Raw genomic sequence first — 13,058 nt, 5'->3', positions numbered from 1 at the left:
AGGAAACATATATGACCCATGTAACATTATTTATGCCCATTACTTAATCGAAGAGATATAGTATCATGGTTACAACAAGGACAATCGAGTTTCCTTTTTGTACTTCACCCAGACAAGTTTGCGTACGCTGGGAAGTCGTTAATAGTCCATAATAATGCTACTCGCATGTTAAAGGATTGGGAGGTGTGTGCATTAAATGTTCTCACACCACAATTTCACAGTTCAGACAACTCATCAATCAATGACTAGATAAATATGTCAATTGCATCTCCGGGACTCTTTGGGCCTAGAATTAACATAAATATAATGAAATTTCTAGATTCCATGCAAAGAATAGGTTATACGTTATAAGGAATTAGAATGACCAGTCAAATACTATATGACTTTTTCCCATTTGTAAAGGATTGAAACCCATTGCTTGATAAACCAAGTCTCACGCTACTGGGGTCCGATGTGAAGTCCTTATATCTCTCATCAAACGTTTTCTAGGTATATGGATCAGTTAGATGTCTAAACATATCACCTTTAACTCTTACTTCTTTGTGTCATCTCATCATTTGAGTGGTCTTAGAGCACATGTATAGCCTCTATAGTCTTAATATTAGAGAAAAATATCTTAACAACTTAATGTGTATAAATTTTCTATTTTGTTTCTTCCGAACCACCCCAATTGTTAGGTCGACTTTACATCTAGAAAGGCCACAAACTCTACAAGACTCAATTTTTTTTTGTTATTCAAAAATAGCATACAATTGCTCTTACATGCATCTATCTTCTCATACTTAAGCCCGATATTTGTAATGAACTTCTTATATTTGTAGTATGAGTTTGGAAATTGAGAGTTCATCGATAATATATCCTCTTTAAGTGGACGCAAAAACATATCAAACGAAGCGTTTGTACATTAAATAACATTCTTTATGTGAAGGAGTTTCAATAGTGCTGATGATTTTATTATTCGTTCACCTTCATATAAAGGTCGTTTAGAATCATCAAGCAATTTATAGAATCTCTATGCATTCTCGACTAATTCATGGTTGCTCGGGCCATCATTAATGTTGGAGAGCATATCGTGAATAAAATCTTGCATATACTATTCTTCATAACCGATTATTATAGTTCGGTGAAGTACTTGTGACTTCCGTTACCACATCATCTGAGTCATCGTCATGATCATCATCATCATCATCCGTCATCATCATGATCATAAACCATATTATTAGTACTCTTTTCTCCATGACAATACCAGAATTCATAATTCATATTTTTTCATTTAGGATGAGGTGGTCTTCACATCAACTATATCCTTAAAAGTTCTGTTCAAGCATTTCACGCAAACATTTCACTTTCTGTAGTCATGTACTACTCATTAAAAAATCTAGGAAGTGGTCAACTCCTTTCTCATATTTTGGATAATCTTGATGTAATCCAAGTTTTATCGGGTTCTTCCATCATTCTAATAAGATGAAAAAAATCTAGCATTAAGAATTCATTTATTCTTCCTAATTTATTATTATAGATTATTAATAGTTAAATATCAAAAATTGATATATAACTCTAATGGAATAGATAGATATCTCTAATGGAATAGATAGATATCAAAAACGGATAGATACCTCCAAAATGAGATTTATAAGCTGGAAATTAATAAGAATGACAAAGATTTCTCACATGGAAAAGGTTAAAGCTATAAAATATCATCTCAAAGTCCTTTAGAAAACAAGAGAAATAATTTAGGACTGGTGTCTCAAAACTCTTCACAAAAGACAATCCAAACTAAAAGAAGAACATCCACTTTTCGGGCTTAAGTTGAAAGGGATTTTATCCTTACTTCCTCCAAAATATATTTTCAAACCTATGTCCATGAATTTCATCAATGGCGAATACTCATCCAAAAAATCCTATGTCCTATGTCCATGAATTTCATCAATGTCCATGAACATTTTTTCAGCCAATATTTCCTCACAACATAAGAATATTTAGAAAACGTTCCAAGTGTTTAATTGATCAAAAGTCTTAACAATCACCTAACATTTTTTCACAAAATAACAGCAATAACATTATGATAGGATCGGCTTTATCGATAGAGAAGGGGGTTTGGCTAGTGATGAAGACTTATGAAAAACGGTTTGAAAGAAATCCTGTTAGAGATTTAATTCGCTTTCTATTCTACGCAAACTTGTGTAAACACTTGAAACGGATTCAAGGCGGAATTGTTTACTTGGGTTTGAAGCACAACATGAAATATGAAAAGATGACAGAAATGAAGAACACAGCAGTTTGTTTATGGATGTTCGGAGAAACTCTCCTACGTCACCCCTTTTTCCAACCACCGGAAGGATTCACTATAATATGATTCGAATCAAATACAGTTTACACACACACTTAGCTCACTATTGAACAAAACACTTTCTGTTCAATTATAAGATGAAGAATATCACTCAGCTAAAGGTGTTTTGATTATAGCTCTCTCTCTTGATTCACACACAGTACAATCAGAAAGCAGCTTCACAGTATGAGTTCAATAAGCAAGATGATTGAGTAGTTTCTCTCTCTGCAAAATCAGATTGCTTGTTCGTTGTATATGGCAGAATTTGTAAGGCTAACAGTTCTTCTGATGAAGGCAGATTGACCGTTGTCCTTGAGATTTGTTAAATACTGAGCAGGAGCTAACGGTCGAATCTTCAGAATGATACGTGGCACTCTTCCATTGGAAAGCCTCCATTGTACACAGCATGTTCTGAAAACAAGGATCGTGGTCGTACATCACTGGTAGTGCGCCGAATATTCCATCAGGGATGTACCTGCAAAACAAGTAATGTGAGGAAAATTCTCTTATGTGGCATTCCTTGATTGGATGCATATAGCTGTTGTACTAATCTTCACTAGAAAGTGGAGCAGAAGTAGGGTACAGCTATAGCACGTGGGTAGGTGAAATGCTAGATTCAAGCGTACTGCTTAAACTGAGCATTAGACGTATTTCAGTTAGACGGATTGTGAAAATCAGTTCTAATGAAATAAAATATCTCCTTCTAATAGAAAAACGTCTATTAGACTGCCTGGTCTTATAGAATTAGACTTACGTCTAATTACAATAACCATTAGACTGCACGTCTAACTCCACTGAGTTAGACTGCACGTCTAATTCCGGTTCTACCTCAGACTTGTCTGAAGGAGTTAGATGCACGTCTAACTTTCATTAATTAGACTACAGGTCTAATTATTCAATAACCATTAGACTGTACGTCTAACTCCACTGAGTTAGACTTCATTTCTACCTCAAACTTGTCTGAAGGAGTTAGACGCTCGTCTAACTTTCATTAATTAGACTACACGTCTAATTATCCAATAACCATTAGACTACACGTCTATCTCCACTGAGTTAGACTGCACGTCTAATTCCGGTTCTACCTCAGACTTGTCTAAAGGAGTTAGACGCACGTCTAACTTTCATTAATTAGACTACACGTCTAATTTTCCAATAACCATTAGACTGCACGTCTAACTCCACTGAGTTAGACTGCACGTCTAATTCTAGTTCTACCTCAGACTTGTCTGAAGGAGTTAGACGCACGTCTAACTTTCATTTCTATTAGACTGCACGTCTAACTCCACTGAGTTAGACTGCACGTCTAATTCCGCATAAATTAGACTACCCGTCTAATTGCAAATATATTAGACTACACGTCTAACTCCGGTGAGTTAGACTGTACGTCTAATTTCAAACATATTAGACTTACGTCTAATTCTTTACATTCATTAGACTACACGTCTAACTCCGATGAGTTAGACTGTACGTTTAATTCTGTGCATTCATTAGACTATAGGTCTAACTCCGATGAGTTAGACTGTACGTCTAATTCTATGCATTAGACTTACGTCTAATTCTGTGTATCTATTAGACCATCCGTCTAATTACACGTCTATTAGACTACACGTCTAACTCCACTGAGTTAGACTGTACGTCTAATTTTATGCATTGAAATTCAAAATCGGTCTAATGACCCTCATTAGATCCAAGTCTTATGACATATTGTTTCAATACACCTATATCAAAATTCATAAGTTATTTCATCATCAAAATCTCAGTGGTTAAATTATTTCAACACTTAGTCAAAATAATTTGACCCAACAGTTGCGCTTGGAGACCGAAGGCCGACATTCTCTACACTTGGCGAGGACCGCTACTATAGATCACAGGATCGACGTTGGTCGCACCAGAGGACCGATGACCGACAGATAGTATAATTTTCGACCGAGTTGGATTTGTACCTCGGCTAAAAATCAAGTATAGGACAGTGGAGGCTAACCACGGTGTTTTTTCTTTTTTTCATATTTTTTGGGTCTTATTTGGTTTGTTTTTGTTGGTTTTATTATTTTTTTAAGTTTGTGATCCTATGTTAGCATAAAATTAATTTTTCTAAAATGTAAAGTGTAAGTATTTTTAAAAGAAAGGCCAAAATTAACTAGTAGAGACCTTAGGGCGTTGTGGGACATATCGTCTAAAAAACTATTTCCCACACGTAACCAAACGCGGAACTCACATCTCATAATTTCCTAATTTTTGAAATTAGGTGGTGATTCTCTAGTCGTGTGGATTAATTAATATTGAAAAAAGTTAAAGTAGGCCTATGACATACTTCCCATTAAAAAACTCAAAATCTCTCTTATATTCGATAGGAATGTAAGATATGGAGTTGTCTATAAAGCCTCGTTCTTTTAAACATAAAATTTTCAAACATTAAAATTAATTCCCCTCACGTTTTCAAAATAAAATTTTTTATAAAGAGCGTCCCAGAACATTCAAACTAGTCGATCAAAAAAATATTTTTTAAAAAATCAATCACAAGTTTAACCTTAGATTTTGACAAGCCTGATTATATTTTATCCTTCAGAAATTAAACGCAATCATATACTTAAAAATTAAACAAAACCCTTACACATATAAACACAATCCATACACACACATTCTAATTATAATCAAACACAAACATGTATACATCATATTATAATCAAACACAAACATAAACTTGTAAAGTCAACCGCACTCTCTATACTTAGAAATTGACACACAATTCATATTATTAAATAATTAAACTTTATACATATATTTATAAACTAAAAAACTACTTAAAAAAGGGAAAAGAAATTTGTAAACAATGCCATTACCGAGAGAAATGGAGAAAATCTTTTGGTATTTGGTGGAAAAACCCGACAGATTTACCCACTTCTTTCGGCTTTGGTCTTAATTACCTAGAAATTCTCAAAGTGTTGGGAAGGGCCAATACCGAAAGAATTGGGTAATTCTTTCGGTATTACCTTTAAATACAAAAGATTTTAAATAAATCTTTCAATATTTGACCCCTTCAAATTTAATTATTAATTAAATGTAATCATGATTATACTTTATCCTTAAAAAATAAACACAATCCTATACATAGAAATTAAACAAAACCTCTACACATACAAACACAATCCATAAACACACATTCTTAGTATACTCAAACACAAACCTTTATACATCCTTTAATAATCAAACACAAACTTATACTTATAAATTCAATCACAATCCATATACTTGGAAATTGACACACAATTCCTATACTTAAAAATGAAACAAGATCCACATACTTAGAACTAAAGCACCACTTAGTAAAGGGGGAAAAATTAGTGAAGAATGCCATTATCGAGAGAAATGGAGAAAATCTTTCGGTATTTGGTGCCAAAATCGACAGATTTACCTATTTCTTTTCGTTTTTGGCCTTAATCAATCAGAAATTCTTAAAGTGCTAGGAAAGGCCAATGCCGAAAGATTTAGTTTAAATCTTTCGTTATATCTCTTTCAGAAAAACCCAACATTTAGAAATTTTCCATTATTTTTAGAAGGGAAAAAACCGTTAGATTTATTATAAATCTTTCGGCATTTCCCCTCCGGAAAAACCCAACACTTGGAATTTTTTCTTTTTTTTGGAAGGGGCCAAAATCGACAGATTTAATATAAATTTATCGGCATTTCCCCTCCAGAAAAATACAACACTTAGAAATTGATTTCTATATTTTGGAAGGGTTCAAAACGGAAAGATTTAGTGTAAATCCTTCGGCATTACCCCTCAGAAAAAACTCAAGTTTTGGAAGGATCTATAGTCGACAAATATAGAGTAAATCTGTCGGGATTCTCATAAAATACCGACAGATATTGTGCACCTTTCGGTATATGTTCTCATTGAGGACGATTTTCTTTCTTTCGATATATATACCGACAAATTTATATACCTGTTGAAAAAAATCTTTCGGTAAAACAACAATTTTACTAGTGCTTTCTTCACTTTTTGGTCAATTTATTCTTACTTATATCTAAAGTTTTTTTATATATGATTATTATTGTTTTAAAGATATGTTTTTAAAATAATCTTATTTATATACAATTTTATATTGATTTATAGAGAAAATTAAGGGTATAGTGATGACAATGGGACTTTCAGGTTTCGAGTTTATAGTCTAGTGGAATTCACTTATAATTGAGAGTTTATATAAAATCGTTTGCTAGTTATAACTCGTAAAATCTAGAGTTTATTCGAAATCGTAAGAGTTTAATTTCAAAAATATTAGTTATATATTATTATTTATATATAATTAATTATTTTATACCTAGCCAATTTTAAAATTTTATATATTTAAATATAAAATTAATTAAAAAATAATAATGATAATAATTAAACAACACAATAAAAAATTATATTTACAAAATATATTATATTAATTTAATTCAATAAATAATAAGTTTTTTTTAATTTATAAATATAAATATATTTTTTAATGTAAAATAGTATAAAATTGTAAAATTGAAATTATTTATAAACTCGTAAAATTTTATTATATTCAATTTAAAATCGTAAAAGATTATTTATTTAAGATTTACTTAAAATCAAACTCGTTAATATTCTCTAAAATTGTAAAATTTTAAGAGTTATTTTGAGATTTTAATCGTATTGTTCAAGTGAATTAATTGTATGTACTCATATTCAAAGAACATTTTAGTTTTGATTATGATTTTTTTAAGCTATGTATATACCTATCTTTTAATAATAGTTGATAAGTCAATAATATTTTGGGTTGATTTAGATTTCGATTTTTTTTCATTTACATTAGTGAACAATTGCAATTGAAATACTATAAACTTGTTAAGATTCAACTATGTAAGTATATAAATTCATATCAAATTCAAATATGATTTTTTTGTGAAATTTAATGACAATGAATAAGATCGAATGTCAATGGATAAGATTGAATGCCAAGAGTCTAGGAATCCTAGTCGTTGGATGAATTATCAGTGGTTGGATTGATAAAAGAATTTATTGTGATGTTTAATTTCTATCTATAAATCATGTTGAAACTCTTCCTATATATCTTTTTCACTCATTACATAATCTCTAGAATTTGGAAAGTTTTTTCTTTGTTTTTTGAGTGTTCTTTGAGTTGAGTTGTTCACTCATATAAGTGTTCTTTGAGTTTTTCACTCAATCAAGTGTTCTTTGAGATCTTGACTCATGGTATTTCCGTTAAAACTCGGTGATTGATTCAAGTACTTTGTGTTCTCTACGTAGTGGTTTTGGTGCTGAATCACTACTAAATCCGTTGTACCCTAAGAGTAGGGACGGACCCAGAAATTAGATTTGGGGTGGGCTTAAAATGATATATATAAAGTTTAAATAATTAAAATTTTTAATTATATCCAATTCAATACAAATGTCAAACAATTAACAAAAGAGGCATCTTCCATTTTATTTTTATTGCAAACTTTCAATTGCTTTATTGCTAAAAAAAATAAATATTACATTTAGTTAAAGAAATTTTCATGAATTTAAGAAAAAAAGTTCTCATCTATAGCATATATATTATTATAATGTGCTAGAATAATTCTTAAAAGGTAAATCGTACAAAAAAAACTCGTTTAAACAACATTTCAATTAAATTAAAATTTTAAAATAAATTCTTAAACTATATATATTATCTAAAGTTTATTTCTATATTCACCCTAATGATAACGTCCAAATTAATATTTTTTTAATAATAAAGACTAAATAAAACAAAAATCATTAAACATATCGTGATAGGTAATGTGCATCGATGGAACGACGACAACTATGATATGTTTCGATCAAAATATTGTTATGTTCGGAAAATTGTAAAATTCAATAATCATCATTTTTTAATCAAATTATAATTTGATACACAAACAAAAGTTTTGAGAATACTTAAAAGTACCACCTAGTCGCATAAACAAAGTTGGCATAGAACAAACTCATAAATTATAGTAAAAGTATAGATGATAATAATAAAATAAACTTTAACACTTTTAAATTTATAAATAAGTAGACTAAATATTTTATAACGGTAATAAATAATTATTATTATTGTCTCTATACATATTAAGTTTTTATAAAAAAATAAAATTGTTTACCTCTTTATTTATTACCTAAAACATTATTTGTATGAAAATAAAAATTATTCACACTATTTATCTATAAGTATCATATTAACCAATTTTAAAAAAATCAATTACTTTATATATATTTTATCTGAATAAACTATCAACTTTCCACTTTATATATGCCTTAACGAAGTTAAGACATTTAAATTTAATATATATTAAGAGAAAATAAGTAAAAAAAATAGAATAAGAGTAAAGTAGAAAATAATAAATTATATTTTGACATGACAGAGAGAGGGGTACATGAGAACTAATTAAGGTCATGTTTTTCGATTTTTTCTCACTATCACCGCCTGTAATTGACACCATGGACATCACCCATCTTTTTAACTAACAAAAACATAGAGATATATATGCATATATATAGTTTTTTTTTTCAGGGGTGGACCTCAGCTCACACTTCAATTTGTCCCTTCAATTTGTCACTGCCTGGGAGACAGCATCTGTAATAATAAGCTCCAGTACAATAAAAGGGAAACGATAGAACTGTTTTAAAAGAGAAATGTGCAAAACATATGCCTCCTCGAATCAACCATTTATTCAGTAATATTATTATTCATATATTTTATTTATTTCATTTATTTGTAACATCATTTTATATATTTTTTCTGCAATTTATTTCAAGACAAGATTTCTAACCCGCACTTCATTAAAAATATGTATCATTCTTCATGTTTTTTTTATAAATAACGAATAAGAAGTTTTATATATTTGATTTCATCCATTTTTGGTGTATCTATTAGATTTATATGTTTGCTAACTCAATAAAATATATAATTCTATTTGATTATGTACTAAAAATGTTCATTCTTATTAATTTATAACATACTAAAACTAGGTATATAATTTCCATATTAAAATGGAAAAACATTACGTTTTAGTACATGAATCTTTTAAAACGTTATCTTGTGAGCTTTCCACTAAGAATAATATTAAGGTTCTAAAATTTTGTATCTTTTTATTCAATAATAACTTGCAAAATGATATATTGAGAAGAAATTAAACAAGAAAAGAGGTTGAGGAGGAGACCCATTTGAAAAGGTAAAATAAAGAAATATTTGAGATCCAGATTTTGGTCAATAGACCATTTGAAAACACAAACAAAAACAAAAACATTAATGTGTTTGAATAAATTTAGTTCCCAAATATTTATGACAAATATATGTTTCTAAATAAGGTTAAAAGACCATTGTGAATTTATTCTTTGACATTTAATTGTAAACCCTAATTTTGTTTATGTATGTTAGTTACATTGCATAGAGTAATCTTTTTTTTATTCATTTTTATAGTTGTTTGTAGTGTATACATAGTTTATCAACCGTCGTCATATAGTTTGAACCAATTTTTTCATTTATATAGTACGAACCATTTTTAAAAATTGTCAATAGAATGTTATGATTAGAACAAAATTGTGTATTTTTTGTTTTCTTTATTATTTTATCTTTTTAGTTCTTTATTTTTTAATTTATTTTGTATCATTTCAACTCTACACATTAAATTAAGGATTTACATATGACGACAATATTTTGTGATAATCAAAATGATATTTTTCTAACGAAGCACATTGATGTGCGGTATTATTTTGTACGTGATGTTATTGCACGTGGTGATATTGATGTGTGCATAATTAGTACGGTTAATAATCCCAGTGATATGATGATGAAGACGCTCTCTATTTCTAAGTTTGACCATTGCTCGAACTTAGTTGGTTTTGGTTGTTGAATCTCATAGGGCTTTTGGAAGAGGTGGAGACTGCTATGGTTATTGTCTATATTTTGAAAATTAAATTTCTTTTGACATACTAGATCCGTGTCAATGTGGATATTGATAGATTATGCTAATCTAAATGGGTTTTAATCAGGATTTAAGCCTAGGCTCGCTATTATATAATATAATATAATATTATATTATATTATATTATATTATATTATATTATATTATATTAGGCTCACTAGGCCCAATTACATGACCTATAAATATATGGTATTAATTAAAGTTTTATTCACAGCATTTAAAATATTTGTCATTATTATTCTCTCTCCAAAGTTATAATCTTCTACTTTAACCATAGTGAATTTTTCCTCATCTGTCTGTGGTTTTCCTGTCTTGGGTTTTCGCGTAAATCTTGTGTTATTTATCATGTTTTCTTGGTTGATACTTTATCTCTTCTTTATTCCGATTAGTTTCAAATTTATATTCTTTTTTCAAAAAATGAACATTACTAAACTAAGAATCTTTGAAGGTGGTATTGGAATCAAGGATATCTCTCTTTTTAACACTTCTCTCTTTTGCAAGTGGTGGTGGAAGTTTAAAAATGAGAATGACTATTTTTGGAAGAATGTTGTCACTACATGAACATTGCGATAATAAATTGAGGTATATTTCAAGAAGATCTCACATGAGTATTAGCCTCTGGGATTTTTACAAGGATGTGAAAAACATTATACCCTATCCACTCCATTTAAATGGAAAACGGAAAGAAAATTGATTTATGTTTAACGATGAAACTATCGATCACATTTTTCTCCATTGTGACAGTGCTAGAGATACGTGGGTCCTTCTGCAGAATATTCTCAACTTTCATTGGGACGTGACGTTTACCTTTACCGTCACCAACTTTTGGGAAAATTAATAAGTGGGGAGCAAGCAATAACAACAGTGACGAGGGAAAACATATATCCCTCATCATTTTGTGGACAATTTGGGAAGAAATGATTAGAAGAATATTCCAAAAAAAAAAGTTTTGGAGTTGAAAAAATCAAAAACTTTATGTTTCATGTGTTTGATTCTATTCAAAAAGAGAATTTTGTATGGGTTGAGAATTTTTTTGATCTTATTGGCATTTATCCTTCATTTTCTCCTTATATTTTTTTGTTCTTGTTTTTTTTTTCTTCCTTACAACTGAAATTTTTTAAACACGTCTTGCGTTTTCTATTTAAGGAAAAGTTGAGTTTTTTCTAAATAAAAAAACTTCTCCAACCACACAATTATTTCACAATCAATTTTTTATTTAGTGTTTAAGTTGTTACCTAACACAACTAAATTAACCATTTTCATTCATGATTCTCGTTAAATGAGAAATAATTGTATAAAGAATCTCAATATACATAATTAACCAAAGTGGTTATCAAATTACTAATCTATAATTGAATCGTCTACCTCTAAATCCAGACATCGTAATACCTTAATTTTTTAGTATAAATAGTATTTTCAAATATATGTTTTTGTATTTTTAAGAAACTTTTTAGATAAATATTTTATAGCATTAGTATTTTACTAAAACAAATAGAATGTAGTTGATTCACTAACTTATTAAAGACAACTTAGGTAGTCATTGGGACGGGGGTACATATCTCTTTACTTTTGCACTTAATGACAAGGGGTCGGCCACTAGGGTAAGCCATACGGGTAGCCATCGTGATGGCCGCATAAGGCCCTCCCAAGGGCACTCCAAACATAAATCAAAAAAATATAGAACCAAAAAGATTTGATTCATAAATCACTATATAGATAACAAATTATTTAACCAACTAAACTATAAAATTTTTGTTAAAACAATACAAAATTATTATATTTATTTAATAGGGGAAAAAATAATAATAATATTTTTTGTTCACTTAGGTTATCACAATTCTCAGGGTTGCCATTGTCTATGACGTAACACAAACACTTTAAATTAAGAATGAGAAAAAAAATCAAAATTAATAGACATATTTGACTTTTTCTAAACTAGTTGTACATTAAGAATTCATCATCTGTTGTAGTCTAGTTGGTTAGGATATTCGGCTCTCACCCGAAAGACCCGGGTTCGATTCCCTGCAACGAAAATTATACTTTAATTTTAAAAATAACAAAATCAACCGATAAAGAACATGATCATAGTAAATTTCTGAAAGAGAAACCAAGCAAATATGAGTTTAGCTTCAATCATTACTTTCATATCAAACCTTATTTAAGGAGACTATAATTTTTAAGATAACAATTCAAATGCATAAAGTAAAACTTGCAACAATGGAGAAGATATTGAAGTAGAGCAATGTTTTATTTTAGGCTAGGAATTACAATAATTTATTAAGAAAATAAAAACACATCATTATATGTAGTTGGATTGTATTCTTTAAATCAAATGCAAAAACTTGATTTTGTTTAGCTCAAATGATATGTTACAGACTTGTGTGGCTCATAATGAGGAAAATAATAGTATCATTCTGATTTTGAAATCCAACTTCTCGACTGAGATGAAAACAATAGTACTATTATGATTATTATGACTGCCAATGGAATGATTTTCTAAGTTTTTCGATAGGGCAACCCCCAAAAAGTCTTTAATGTGAACTAAATTTGGGAATATTGAGACGGACTAACTTCATTAATCATTTTTTTTTTTTTTGCAGATAAACACAATTTGTCTTGTGGAGCCCACTTTTCGATAACCTTTTATGTTTCTTAAGAAGATCCTCATCATGTATGAGGCGTGTTCGGGGATCAAACTAATATAGATAAACTCAAAACTTTTTTGCAATTGTGACATCTCAAACACACATTGGGCATTGGTTGCATTTTGGGT

General features: G+C 29.5%; 1 non-coding gene across 1 annotated transcript; it reads left to right on the top strand.

Moving 5' to 3' along the window:
- Window positions 1–12,245: 12,245 nt before the first annotated feature.
- Window positions 12,246–12,318, top strand: TRNAE-CUC. Its single transcript has one exon. It is a non-coding gene; the product is annotated as a tRNA-Glu (tRNA).
- The last annotated feature ends 740 nt before the right edge of the window (window positions 12,319–13,058 follow it).

The sequence above is a fragment of the Impatiens glandulifera genome, unplaced genomic scaffold, assembly GCF_907164915.1.
Source record: "Impatiens glandulifera unplaced genomic scaffold, dImpGla2.1, whole genome shotgun sequence".
Lineage (NCBI taxonomy): Eukaryota > Viridiplantae > Streptophyta > Magnoliopsida > Ericales > Balsaminaceae > Impatiens > Impatiens glandulifera.
Note: the sequence above shows the minus strand (reverse complement) of the source record. Positions and strands in the feature narration are given on the sequence as shown.